Here is a 15,474-nt window from a genome sequence, read left to right on the forward strand (position 1 = left end):
ATTAGATTGTGGGCTCCCAGAAGGGAGGATATGAAGGAGGTGAAGAAATGGGCCAGGCTGGCTTCCTCTTCTCTGACACTATTTGAAATACTGCAGACATAGGAACACAGAGACATCGTTCCTCTCACAAACAAATATATTACATGTCAAATTAGTGGGAATTAAAGGTAAATATATTTCTTTTTCTTTGCAGCTATCAGTTATTACCTCATCTAGGGGAGACAGTTCCAGGTCCCCAAGATGGTCTTGACGCTGGAGGACCTTATTCCAGAGCCAATATGTTCCTCGCTCTTCTGCAAAGGAAAGGTAGAGGATGAACCTTCTCAGTTAAGGAAATCAATTCTTTTGTTTGGTGTGTATGTGAAGTGTGTGTGAGACCCAAAACCGTTATTTGCTTCATTTTCAAATGAAGCCGTCTTCTGACACAAAAGAGGCTGTGCTGGGTTCCTTTAAATTATGAATACCAAGATTCAAAACAGAACAGGAGAAAAGTGTTTCACTCTCTTTTGCTCAGTTTCATTGAGGTCGCCTGAGTTCTGGCATGTGATAGGTGGATCTGAGTTTCATTGCTGGAAGTAAAATGGGAACCATGTCTAATGATCTTTACCTGAGTATTTTCAACACATGGTTCGTAGTCAAGCAGTTTGCTGGTAATTGTGTTTTCTGGGATGGATCCCGGGTCATTATGCCTGCATGCAGAGTGATCTGCTGGCATTGGTGTGCTAGTGTATTGTATCAATTTCATTTGTATTTTGTGGTGTGTGTGTGTGTGTGTGTGTGTGTGTGTGTGTATTAATGCTGATATATTTACATTCAAAGCATATATATTAAGGCCACTAATTGGCTAATGTCGTAAAGGCATTTGCCAGCATGACTGACACTTCCAATTGAACCCTGAGATTGAAATGGTGAGAGGATAGAAACAACTCCTAAAAATTATCCTTGCACCTGCACACTTCTGCTGTGGCAAACAGTTTCTTGCCTTTTCCCATTCACCAAATAAATTGAGAACAGATTATCCTTGAACTCAAAGAGACCAGTGTCCTCTGCATTATGAGTGCACAGATTAGAGGAGTGTACCAACAAGACCACCTCCTATTCATGTTCTTCCTGCCTATAAGTTCTCTGCATTTCAATGTTTCATACCAGCAGGCTGATGAGGCCTAGGGTATAAAATTTTGCAAACAACCTGAAAGCTGACTCATTGTTTATACTAAGGACATATTGGTCTTTGCTTATGAACAGGTGCATAAGAAACATATTGATTCTGGGGTCTGGAAAGATGACTCAGCAGGGTTTACCACTTTTTGCTAGGGCAGAGGCTCTGGCTTTGATTCACAGAACCAACATCTTGGCTGAGAACCTTCTGGAACTGCAGTGCCAGGGGATCCAAAGTGCCCCTGGATGTCTGTGGGCAGACCACAAACAGAGTGCACAGAAAGAATGCATTCAAAACATTTCCACCCCTAAAATAAATCCACTGAAGTCATACAAGAGTGTTTGGTAGGTTCCTGTTGACATTATCTACTGCATGATTCTCTAACGTTTACTCTCTTTATTTGTGTGTGGTTGTATCTTTCTGATTCAAATAGCTCCCTTTCTGATTTTTGTCTCCATAGTCTAATTTACTATCACATACCCATGAAAAGAGTGGTTCTCAACAGGTGGTTAGTGACCCATTTGGAAAACCTAAGACTGTCTTTCACGGGGTTCACCTAACACCTTCTGAAAACATAGATATAGACATGATAATTCATAAGATGCGAAAAATGACAGTTATCAAATAGCAAGGGAAAAAATTTCCTGTGCAGGTTCACCACAACATGAGATAGGTCATCAGATGGCCACAGCCCTAGGAAGGTTGAGAACTAGTGCCTTACAGGGTGATTAGATTGTGGGCTCCCAGAAGGGAGGATATGAAGGAGGTGAAGAAATGGGCCAGGCTGGCTTCCTCTTCTCTGACACTATTTGAAATACTGCAGACATAGGAACACAGAGACATCGTTCCTCTCACAAACAAATATATTACATGTCAAATTAGTGGGAATTAAAGGTAAATATATTTCTTTTTCTTTGCAGCTATCAGTTATTACCTCATCTAGGGGAGACAGTTCCAGGTCCCCCAAGATGGTCTTGACGCTGGAGGACCTTATTCCAGAGCCAATATGTTCCTCGCTCTTCTGCAAAGGAAAGGTAGAGGATGAACCTTCTCAGTTAAGGAAATCAATTCTTTTGTTTGGTGTGTATGTGAAGTGTGTGTGAGACCCAAAACCGTTATTTGCTTCATTTTCAAATGAAGCCGTCTTCTGACACAAAAGAGGCTGTGCTGGGTTCCTTTAAATTATGAATACCAAGATTCAAAACAGAACAGGAGAAAAGTGTTTCACTCTCTTTTGCTCAGTTTCATTGAGGTCGCCTGAGTTCTGGCATGTGATAGGTGGATCTGAGTTTCATTGCTGGAAGTAAAATGGGAACCATGTCTAATGATCTTTACCCGAGTATTTTCAACACATGGTTCGTAGTCAAGCAGTTTGCTGGTAATTGTGTTTTCTGGGATGGATCCCGGGTCATTATGCCTGCATGCAGAGTGATCTGCTGGCATTGGTGTGCTAGTGTATTGTATCAATTTCTTTTGTATTTTGTGGAGTGTGTGTGTGTGTGTGTGTGTGTGTGTGTGTGTGTATTAATGCTGATATATTTACATTCAAAGCATATATATTAAGGCCACCAAATGGCTAATGTCATAAAGGCACTTGCCAGCATGACTGACACTTCCAATTGAACCCTGAGATTGAAATGGTGAGAGGATAGAAACAACTCCTCAAAATTATCCTTGCACCTGCACACTTCTGCTGTGGCAAACAGTTTCTTGCCTTTTCCCATTCACCAAATAAATTGAGAACAGATTATCCTTGAACTCAAAGAGACCAGTGTCCTCTGCATTATGAGTGCACAGATTAGAGGAGTGTACCAACAAGACCACCTCCTATTCATGTTCTTCCTGCCTATAAGTTCTCTGCATTTCAATGTTTCATACCAGCAGGCTGATGAGGCCTAGGGTATAAAATTTTGGCAACCAACCTGAAAGCTGACTCATTGTTTATACTAAGGACATATTGTCTTTGCTTATGAACAGGTGCATAAGAAACATATTGATTCTGGGGTCTGGAAAGATGACTCAGCAGGGTTTACCACTTTTTGCTAGGGCAGAGGCTCTGGCTTTGATTCACAGAACCAACATCTTGGCTGAGAACCTTCTGGAACTGCAGTGCCAGGTGATCCAAAGCGCCCCTGGATGTCTGTGGGCAGACCACAAACAGAGTGCACAGAAAGAATGCATTCAAAACATTTCCACCCCTAAAATAAATCCACTGAAGTCATACAAGAGTGTTCGGTAGGTTCCTGTTGACATTATCTACTGCATGATTCTCTAACGTTTACTCTCTTTATTTGTGTGTGGTTGTATCGTTCTGATTCAAATAGCTCCCTTTCTGATTTTTGTCTCCATAGTCTAATTTACTATCACATACCCATGAAAAGAGTGGTTCTCAACAGGTGGTTAGTGACCCATTTGGAAAACCTAAGACTGTCTTTCACGGGGTTCACCTAACACCTTCTGAAAACATAGATATAGACATGATAATTCATAAGACATGAAAAATGACAGTAATCAAATAGCAAAGGAAAAAATTTCTGGTGCAGGTTCACCACAACATGAGATAGGTCATCAGATGGCCACAGCCCTAGGAAGGTTGAGAACTAGTGCTTTACAGGGTGATTAGATTGTGGGTCCCAGAAGGGAGGATATGAAGGAGGTGAAGAAATGGGCCAGGCTGGCTTCCTCTTCTCTGACACTATTTGAAATACTGCAGACATAGGAACACAGAGACATCGTTCCTCTCACAAACAAATATATTACATGTCAAATTAGTGGGAATTAAAGGTAAATAAATTTCTTTTTCTTTGCAGCTATCAGTTATTACCTCATGTAGGGAAGACAGTTCCAGGTCCACCAAGATGGTCTTGACGCTGGAGGACCTTATTCCAGAGCCAATATGTTCCTCGCTCTTCTGCAAAGGAAAGGTAGAGGATGAACCTTCTCAGTTAAGGAAATCAATTCTTTTGTTTGGTGTGTATGTGAAGTGTGTGTGAGACCCAAAACCGTTATTTGCTTCATTTTCAAATGAAGCCGTCTTCTGACACAAAAGAGGCTGTGCTGGGTTCCTTTAAATTATGAATACCAAGATTCAAAACAGACCAGGAGAAAAGTGTTTCACTCTCTTTTGCTCAGTTTCATTGAGTTCGCCTGAGTTCTGGCATGTGATAGGTGGATCTGAGTTTCATTGCTGGAAGTAAAATGGGAACCATGTCTAATGATCTTTCCCTGAGTATGTTTCAACACGTGGGTTGTAGTCAAGCAGTTTGCTGGCAATTTTTTTTCTGGAATGGAACCCCGGTCATTATGCCTGCATGCAGAGTGATCTGCTGGCATTGTTGTGCTTCTGTATGGTTTCTATTTCATTTATCTTGGTGTGTGTGTGAGTGTGTGTGTGTGTGTGTGTGTGTGTGTGTGTGTGTGTGTTGTGTGTGTGTGTTTGGTAGGTTCATGTTGACATTAGCTACTGCATGATTCTGTAACATTTATTCTCTTCAGTTGTGTGTGTTTGTGTTTCTCTGACTCAAGTATCTCTTTTTCTAATTTTTTTCTCCATAGTCTAATTTACTATCACATACCCATGAAAACAGTGGTTCCCAACAGGTGGGTAGTGACCCATCTGGGATTCCTAGGAATGTCTTTCACCGGGTTCACCTAACACCTTCTGAAAACATAGATATAATCGTTGTAATTCATAAACCGTGAAAAATGACAGTTATCACTTAGCAAGGGAAAAAATTTCCTGTGCAGGTTCTCCACAACCTGAGGAAGTGCATCAGATGGTCACAACCTGACGAAGGTTGAGAACTAGAGGGTGAAATGCTTGTGTGTTTCCAGAAATGAGGGTATCAAGGTGATGAAGAACATTTTATTTATTTATTTATTTATTTATTTATTTATTTATTTATTTATTTATTTATTTGGTTTTTCGAGACAGGGTTTCTTTGTGTAGCTTTGTGCCTTTTCCTGGAAATCACTTGCTAGTCCAGCCTGGCCTCGAACTCACAGAGATCTGCTTGGCTCTGCCTCCCGTGTGCTGGGATTAAAGGCTTGGCCACCACTGCGAGGTGGTGAAGGACATTTTAAAAGCTTGGTTTCTCTGTCTGACACTATTTGCAATACTGCAAACATGGCGATGCGGAGGCATCGTTCCTCTCACAAGCAAATATGTTACTTTTCATATTAGGTGCAATTATCAGTTAATAAAATTTTTTTCTTTGCAATTGTCAGTTATTACCTTTTCCAGTGATGACAGGTTTATTTCAGTCTTCATCTTTTTCAAAGTGCAGATGTTAGTAAAGTAAAATAGTTGTTTTTTGCTTTTCTGTAATAGAAATTTAGAGGCTTCACTTTCTTTGTTTTTTTCTGAATTTAATTCTTTTTTGTGTGTGTGTGTCCACAAAATTAAAACTCCTTTATTCCTGAAAGGTTCAGTATATTGAATCATAAAATGTAGAAACTCTTACTTAAACCTGAAATATCTCAAAATATGCTCATCTTTTTACAAATTACTACTTTGTCATCAAGTACTAACCTGTATTTATGCTAGCCAAGTATAAGAGAACATCATGAACTGAGAAACTTGACCTTGCCCTGTGGCTGAGACTACACTGAATTCCCAGTGTTTTAAAATTTCTGATCTTATATGATATGATTATTAATTTTAATTGACCTCCTTTCATCAGTGTTTCTCTATCTTTGTGGGCAGGCCAAGGTATGTATTATTTTTCATTTGTAAATAAACACTGATTTAATCACTAATGTGTGTTCTCCATATCATAGTATCCATGAAACAGCTTTTGTCCATTGATTCACATTCAGAAGTCATTAATATGCAACTTATGATTCACTCTAAGGCTCCAGGATACAATTAAACCAGTTTCCTTACCTCCAGCAGCTCACAGTGATAAAGTCGCTTTAATATGAATAGATCAATATCTAATTAAAACCCACCACTATTTTAAATGTTCAAATGTGGCACAGAGAATGTAAGGGTCTATTATTTTAAAACACAAAACAAAAATTCCAGACATTAAAATGTTACTATATGGTAATTGAATCTTCGCTTCTAGAACTGCTGGCTATTTGGGGAATACAAACCTATTATGTAACTAAAGGAAGAGTTTTCCACATACTCCTAGGGAATCAAAGAAAAAACATGCTATAATCTCTTGATAATGAACAATTTGGATGAACAGATTACAAGTGGCTAAATTTCCACAAGTTCCTGCTAGTGTAAATACAGAAGCAAAGACAGAAAAGAGGAGATGCTCTCACATGTGATCCTGAAGTAGGAGTGTCCATAGGAAGATAAAAGCTGCCTGCACTATGCCAAAGGTAAAGGCACCTGGGCAATTCCTAGAAACTGAAATCACTGGACCTATTAAAATGTTTTCAGGTGTATTACCACAGTCATGTTTTAAAATCACTCTAAGGTGTATTTGTATCTGCAAACCATCCTTGGTCAAACATGAAACATCTATTACGTGAGGACTGTTCTCAATCTTCCACTCACTGTGTTTCCAGACCATTCCTTTATTGGGCCACCACTATCTGCAAGGACTTATTACTCACTTACAATTTATAGAAATGACAATTCACACCAACAGAATGTTTTTCTCTGGCCAAATTTCCATGCAAAACTGTGATAGGTAAACTATTGCTGCATTTTAACAAAATTCATATGAAAATGAATTTCACAAAGGATCACTTTACCGTAACAACATACGTAGTGTCTTCTTTCCCTGGTGTGCATGCAGGGCCGTCAGGTTTTTCAGAGAGCCTTCAGAATAAAAAACATGCAATAATGAGTTGTTTTGGTCCTTTGATCAACTCTGTTGAAAGATTGGTTACCTGTATATTAAGTGACATTTTTGCATTTATGTAATGCAACCTTGACCTGTGTTTTATGGAGTTTTTTTTCTGGTTACTTTTGGGAGTTTCAACTTAATCTATAAAACATTCAGTTAAGACTTACTTCTATTTAAAAATAAAAGTTAAAACAGTCGATGGCTTAGGAGATGGCTCAGTCAATAAGAGTGTTTGCTGCCCACACACAACAGCCGGAGTTTGAATCTTCAGCAACCACATAAAAGTCTGGGCATGGACATATGCACTTGTAACCCCAGTACTGTGGGTGGGATTTACAGGGTATCATTTGGTCTTGGTGGCTGCTAGCTGCTCCAGGTTAAGTCACAGACCTTATGTCAAGTAGATAAGCTAGAGAATGACACAAAACACTGATATCCTCCTCTTCCCTTCATGACTGCACAGACACATGCATCACATGCAACATCCACATATTCAGACACACTAGAGGGAGGATGGTGGTTTTCACACACACTTTGTTCTGATGGTTGCAGTAACTGATGGCTTTGTGTTTGTGTGCTCAAAGCACCTAGTGCTCCTATTTCATTCTTTTTCCTCTACCCCTAAGGCACCATGACCCCTTTCTTGTCAAGAAACTTTTTAGGCAGTTCCTTGAGTCTCATGCTCTCTCCCAAGAAGTTGGTTTGGTAGAACACGAAATATACCCTATCTCTAAGCATCAAGCTGCCAACAATCGCAGAAGTCACTGCATTTGGGGTGCTTTGAAGTTGTTTTTTCACCACCACCACCACACAGGCATGCACACAGGGACAAGGAAGAGGGGTTCTTCCACATCCTTTGCTTTAATGGCTGCTGTAAGTATATTTTACAGTTGCACATGTATATGACCAGTTCAATTATTACTCCTGGTTCATCCCTCCTCTCCTGAACCTATAGCACACAGTCTCTTCTCTGTTCTCCCAAGAGATGGACATGGTGGAACAGGAAAGCAACCCTTGCCTTTACTCTCTCCAGCCAACATATTTTTGACAGTCTATAGATGGCATTGTATTTGTTGTTGTTGTAGTTACCTGTTTGCTAGTAGACACCAAACCATCACCAAATATTGCCTTGTAATGTTAAGTCACAGCCTGTTCTAAAACTCATGGGAGGGGAGCACAGTCGCTCCATCTCCTTTCTTTCCTGGCTATGGCTAAGCTCTAGGTGCCTGGGGTTTGTAGTTGGTGAACGCTGATGCAATAGCTGTGTTTTTCTTGCTTCTATGTTGGGCTTCATTCAGTTGTGGGAAACTTCTCTACAGAACCATGTTCAAAGGCTACTGCTGATGGGAACCCAGCAAAGTCCAAAAACTTGAATCTCAGTTCTTTATACTCATTGTGGATAACTGTCTCTAACCATGATAGCTGTTTCAGGAGTGTGGGTGAACAGACTCACATCTGACCAACACAGCATGAAGACATTTCAGACAGGACAGGAAAAAAAAAAAAGAATAGGGCCGGGCGTTGGTGGCGCACGCCTTTAACCCCAGCACTCGGGAGGCAGAGCCAGGCGGATCTCTGTGAGTTCGAGGCCAGCCTGGGCTACCAAGTGAGCTCCAGGAAAGGCGCAAAGCTACACAGAGAAACCCTGTCTCAAAAAAACAAAAAAAAAAAAAAAAAAAAGAATAGGATCTGGTAATAGAATTTCATTGTCATGATTTCCCAAAAGCCATTTAAAGCAGAATGAGTGATCAAAGAGTCAACATGATTTTCAAAAACTATGCTGAACATAGCATTTTAAAGGAAAACATATAAGAAACAATAAAAATACTGGAATGTTTACCAATTTCACACAGAATTCTACCTACTCTGAAGACACAATTTTTTATTCAAATATGTTTACAATATTTTAAAACTATATTCCCCAAGATGGCCTTGAACTTGGTAATCCTCCCAGTAGGTAAGATTGCAGGTCAGTGTCACTGCCTACCTTACTCTTTATTTCACATTTTAGCATTGCTAAAATCTCTGCCATGATATTTTATGACTATAATAGGCAATATTTTTAACTTTGCCACTATACAAAATAAAAGGTTATCATGCAGTCCACTGTGCCTTACATAAAATGATATATGATACAATCCACGGGCCCATGGCAATTCTACAGGTCACTTGTATCTATGTAAATTTTAGCTCTTAAAACTATGAGAGGCAAACAAGATGAAAATAGCAGTAACAAAAATCTAAATCCTCAGTCATTGATACTTTGATTTTTTTCTCTTCTCAATGCCCAAAAGTAATATTTCTATATTTGCTGCCACTCAGACAATAGACAGAGTGTCCCTGATAATCCAGACACCAAATGGTAGCAAAGCAAGCCATAGTGCTTTGCCTTGAACCCCCAATGTGTCCATCACATCAAAATTGAGCAAATATCTCTATAAGGAGATAACCCACTGTATCATAGCTCCCTTGCTTTGATTTTCAAAAAGCTTTAAGCTAAAAGAAAATCAGGATTCAAATGAGCATGGGTCTTTGTATTCACTATTTAAATTTATAGAATGTAAGGAAAGCTGACTGGGCAGATAAACATAAACATTTTAAGAATGAGAGGGTCTTGAGAGATAGTAGAATGTGTATGCTGTATAGGAGATGTCTAAGTTCCATGTGGGGAATAAATGGATTGACAGAATGGATAAATACAGTTGGAAAGTTCAGTGTTTTAAAAGAATGTGTTTTTTAAGCAAAGCATATTTTGAAAATATAATTTATTGTTCTATTATTTGTATAAAGCTCACATTTTGAAGACTAAGTAACCACTCAGAACTACAGAGATTACCAAGAAGCATATGGGCTATGGAAAAATCTACTGTTGAGTGTCCCTGGTTCCCCTTTAGAACATAGTGTGAAATAAGAAATAGAAAACAAGGGCTGGGGATGATTGGAAGAGCTCAGTTGGTAAAGCACTTGCCATGCAAGCCTGAGGGCCTGAGTTCAGAACTCCCAACACCTTGAAAATCTAGTGCTGGGGATGTGGATACAGGAGGATCCCCAAAGCTTGTTTGCCTGCAAGTTAAGCTGAATCAGTATACTGCAAGACAATAAATCGCACCTAGTAGGGATTTGAGTGAGAGAACCTGCCTCAAAAAATGAGGTGTAGGGACCACAAGGTGGTTCATCAGGTGGTGGGACCTGCCAGCAGACCTGATGGCCTGAGTTCAACCCCCAGAACCCACAATATGGCAGAATACAACTCTCAAATATAGCTTTCTTCTGACCTTCACATACTTAACTGCAGGTGTGTGGGATATATGTGCACACACACATACCACTCTGTTAATGAGATGAAAAGCAACTGAGGAAGATAATGTCAACCTATAGCCTTCACATATGTACCAACACACATACAACATGTACTCAAGGGAGTGGGGGTCAGAGTCATAGTTCCAACTGAAAATTTCCTTATATGATCCCTCAGCAAACAGGGATCCCACTAATGTAAGATTTCTTAGTGATTCTTTGGGGGGGGGCTTAAAGTTGACATTTTATGTAAAAATTTATCTCATGTTACAATTTTCTGTGTTGTATAGAACATAGTATTAAAAAATATCCGTTATGGGCTGGAGAGACGGCTTTGTGTTTACAAACTCTAGTTTTGCTTGTAGAGGACCTGGGTTTGATTTCTAGCACTGACAACTGTCTGTAACTCCCGTTCCAGGGGATCCAACACGTTCTTTTGCAAGTGGTGCATTGGAAATACATGCAGGCAAAACACTCATATACATAAATCTAAAAAAAATTTAAGTATACACATAAAAATAAAATGTATGTAGTTTCATTAGCTAAATCACTTTAAAGCACCCAATAAAGTGCTCTAAAAGAGACAATGTAAAAGGATTTGTAAACTAACTGAAGTTCTTTGTTTTGCTTCTCTTAAAAAAGGCCTAGGAGCTGCCCTTCCAAGTTGGGCAGGTCCCAGATGCCTGGAAGCCTAAAGCAGGCACAAACCCCACTGGGCTCAGTGAAAGAAGAGCCTAAGCATGACCTCTCCCCTCCCTCAGGTTACAGTCCTGGAAGGTGTGTTTCTCCTTAGTTGCCTTGACTGTCACCAACAGTTCCTGTCCCTCCTGGCCCTCTCCCCTCCCCAGGTCCCATTACCTGCTCCTTGTGTCCTGGCCATTCACGAGGGGAAATTTGCGTCGTCGTTTGCGACAACAGCACCCATGACCCAGGCATGAGGGCCACAGGCAGGTGTACCAGCGAGCCCGCTTTGGGGCTTGAATACTAAGGGCATCTGGGTCAATGTCTTCCTGCATGTTCAGCCCTAAGGCTGTGCAGGCCCTCCCTGCCCCCCCCCCCCCCGCCCTTTTACCCACCCGCACCCTCACAAACCCTACAGTAAAAAATAGAACACTGGTAGAATACAAATTTAAAACACTGGTAAATTTTCGCCACTGACACACAGGACCGTCCTGCAAGCGCAGATCCTTGGTTCAGTGTGAGCCAAACTCGGCTTTACCCTTAGCAACACAGCTACCCTGGCATTGTGATGCGCTGTGAGCACACAATGGTGCTCAGCAGTTGTGAACCCCGTGTGCGTGCTCTGCGCATGCCCATGTCAGACTCCAGTGAAGAAAGCCTACCATGCTCAGAGCATGTGCAAAGCACTGTCAATTGGAATTTTGGAGTAGAGCTACCTGCAGAGCTTCCAAGGCAAAACACTGGGGGAGTTGGTTGGTGGGTCAGGTCCTTACAGTCCTGCAGCCATGAGAAAATACCTCTCTAAGACTGGCCTGATGGAGATAGAAAAAAAATCCATCCGGATTGGGCCAAACCAGATCCAAAAAGACAAATACTGGTTTTGATTTTTTTTTTTTTTTCTTTTAAAAGTTCTGATATGAGAACTACAATCTGAATAACCACAGAGGTTTGGTACTTGGTAAGGGATAAGAAGGGAGGAGAGTATCTCTCAAGGAAGGGAATAGTCTATAGTGTTATGAAAATATAAGTGAACACTAGATTAGGAAGGTTTAATTAGAGGAAGATGGGAGAGAAGGATAAAGGAGGGAATATGAGCAGGGACAATCAACACTGCAGACCCTTTGAAAAACTGTATGGAAACTGACTACCCCAGAAGCTTCCTATACATAAGTGAAAGGAATCTAAACAGGCTCAAAACATAACAGGTTTGACAAGTCTCCAATTAGACATCTTATGCCACTATCTTAAACCTCCTGTGCCAGGAACAATGTACAGCCTGTTGAGTCCTTAACCAAAGGGACCCACAGAACCCTCCAAATAGCACAGGGTATTTCCAAGTCTGTTGGTGTCTCTGCACAACCTGATGTTAAGGTCTTGTTTCTGAAGGTAACACTTCTGTCATTGAACATGGAGAAGTTCAGCTGACGTCTAACTAGATTCTTCACCTACTAACAAGAGTTCATGGTACTGGAAGGCAGTCTGTACTGGAGAGAAAGGTAATCCTCAATATCTCTCAGCTACAAACCCTGTGACCCACAACAGCACCCACATGGAGCTCACAACCATCTGTAAATGCAGTTCTAGGGAATCCACCATCCTCTTGTATCTTCACAGGCAGCAGACATACATACAGTGTACAATATGCATGCAGGCAAACATAGTACACATGAAATAAATATAATCTTTAAATAATAATGTAATGCACTTATCTAGTAAGTTCACACTATTAAAGTATACAATCCAGTAGGGTTTTCTTAGTATGTTCTTAAAAGTATGCATTCATCACCCTGTTTGATTTTAAAATATTTTTGTCATTGGAGAAGAAACCATTTATTCACTAGTAGTTACTCTTCACTCCTCCAGACTCTACCCCCTATCAGCTACCAATCTAACTTTCTGCTTCAGGTTTCTCACTCTGGGTGTTTAATAGAAATCAAACCAGCTAATAGGGAACTATCCCATTCTTCTGTCATTTTGCTTCTTTCACTGAGTTTAATGTCTGTGATGTTTATTCATGTTATAGGATGTAGCAGTACTCTACCCCTTTCCAGGGCTAGATACTTGACCATTGTATTAACACAGCACCCTTTGTTTTCCCATTCATCAAGCAGTAGTTATCTGGGGTTTCTTCCCTTTCTCTATTATAAATGCTGTGCACACTCTGGTGCTAGTGGCTGCATCATTGTATAGCTATACTTCCAGCAGTTATGTAGCAGGTTCCTGTACCTTGGTTCCTCCACTCTCTCTTATGAGCCCCAGCACCTGTACATGCTAGACAAGTGCACTACCCCTAACCTCCATCCTCAGCATGCAACATGTACACTTCAATTTTTCCTTTTTTCCCATTATTTTACAGTGATTACATGTTGAAGAGACAAATTAAATGAAAGCAAAATGCTAGCAAATTAATTTCACTTGCTTAGTTTTACATTTAAGGTAATTTATAAAGGTATTCAAAATTCAGAATATGCAGCCAGAAGTGGTGATTCATTTCCTATAATCCTAGCATTCAGTGGGTGGATGCAGGAGCATCTGTCCAAGGCCATCTTCACTTAAATGAGACCAGCCAGGGACACATGAGATCCTGCCCTAAAAAACAAAATAATAACAACAAAAAAACAAAAACAAACAAACAAAAACAAAAAACCCACAAATTAACCCCCCAATGAGCATATAGTTGACTTTGTATCTCTACTAATTAGAGGTGGCACACAGTTTTGTAGTATAGAGAATGCTTAAGATTCCAGCTTAGAGAGATGTTGAGACCATGGTTGGAGGAAGCACAGGGACAAATAGCCAAACTAGTGGAAATGCATGAACTGAGAACCAATGGTGGAGGAACCCCATGGAACTGGACCAGGCCCTCTGGATAAGTGAGACAGTTGATTAGCTTGATCTGTTTGGGAGGGCCCCAGGCAGTAGAGCCAGGACCTGTCCTTGGTGCATGGGTTGACTTTTTGGAGCCTGCGGCCGATGCTGAGGCACTTTGATCAGCCTTGGTGTAAGGGGAGGAGGGGACTGGACCTGTCTTGGCTGAGTCTGCCAGGCTGGGCTGACTCACCAGGGGAGACCTTGCCTTGGAGGAGGTGGGAGTGGGGAGTCAATTGGGAGGGGAGGGCTGAGAGGTGGGAGGAGGAATGATGGGGGAATCCGTGGCTGATATGTGAAATTAAGTTAATTATAAAATAAAAATACTATAAAAAAAGATTCACGCTTACTCTGAGTCACAACAGAACCCGCCCTACTTGTTAACCACCCCCTGCCATTTATCTTTCCAGAGGCTGATTTTTGCCTCTGCTTGGCTTCAAACTGAGGGTGAGAGTATAATGAGATGTCTGAAAGGCCCACCCTATGCAAAAAGTAAATCAGGCAAAGAATTTGTATGTGTGGCAAGCCTATTTTCTGAGGCCCTCACACTGTCTCCCCACCCTCTCACAACCCTTTCCAGGAAAAGAACAAACATCACCATGTATAGCTTCTTAGTGAGTATTTAGTTTGGTGATCTGTATTATCTTGGACATTTTTGATGGATTCACCACAACAAGCCCCCATGGTTAGGCATGTTTACACAAACCTGGCAGACCTAGACACTTCTGCCTAGCCAGTTCCAGGTCAAAATAGCCATTCCCGGGTCAAGGCGTCTCCCGTGACCAGGATCCTGTGACTTTTCATGGTTGCATAAGAGCACACAATGCCCATGCATGGAGTAGTTACATTGACCTGAGTACGCACATGAGCCACCCAGCCTTTATGAGCCTACGCCATATTCCCGGCTCCTCCTCCTCCTCCTCCTCCTCCTCCTCCTCCTCCTCCTCCTCCTCTTCTTTTCTCCACACAGGCGTCTCTTCCACAAGCCTGAGCACTTGTCTGTCCCTTTTATCTTAATAAAAGTCTTGTTAGTGGATTCTGTCGTGTTTAGTGACATTTCCTCGCAGGGTAAGAGCGCTGCAAAATAACTAACATCTGGTGCTGAAACCCGGGACTGCTTCACACAAACCAGGGACTCTGCTCCGTTCATGACAGACCACTCTCTATTTTGCCTGGCCGCACTAAACTACATCCAACACTGCTTCTCTGATTGGAGAGTCCCCCACTTTTTGGCCAGTGTAAACAGTTTCCTGAATCTGTAAGAACGACTGTTGAGCATCCAGCACCTCACTAAGTATTCTTGAAACTGGGTGAACCCCTGGCCATGGTCTTTATTGGCTACAGTCGGCCCCTATCACAGGCCTAAATTTCTAGCCATCTCCCACGTCTGCAGCCTGAGATATTCCTCACAGTGGGACCACCACCATTGGGTGCGTCCTGGGGACCGAATGAAGGCGACATGTTCTTCCGGCTTGATGAAGTGGTAGATGCTGTCCGGATTCCTGGGGAATCCTTGCCTCACGTGGTGGTACCCCACTTCTCTGGCTGACCAGCCAATTAGCGGCATGTGCCTGGTATCCGTCCTTGGCTTTGGGGACACCTGGGGCCTTGGCTCTGGATCACATTTGTTTTTTTTTATTTTTTTATTTTCCTGGCTCTCTG

At 41.4% G+C, this 15,474-nt stretch overlaps 1 long non-coding RNA gene across 1 annotated transcript; it reads right to left on the minus strand.

Moving 5' to 3' along the window:
• Positions 1-217: 217 nt before the first annotated feature.
• Positions 218-4,330, minus strand: LOC119086421. Its single transcript, XR_005089703.1, has 3 exons — positions 3,984-4,330; positions 2,094-2,180; positions 218-293 (listed from the first exon to the last, which is right to left on the minus strand). It is a non-coding gene; the product is annotated as an uncharacterized LOC119086421 (long non-coding RNA).
• Positions 4,331-15,474: the final 11,144 nt, after the last annotated feature.

The sequence above is a fragment of the Peromyscus leucopus genome, chromosome 22, assembly GCF_004664715.2.
Source record: "Peromyscus leucopus breed LL Stock chromosome 22, UCI_PerLeu_2.1, whole genome shotgun sequence".
Lineage (NCBI taxonomy): Eukaryota > Metazoa > Chordata > Mammalia > Rodentia > Cricetidae > Peromyscus > Peromyscus leucopus.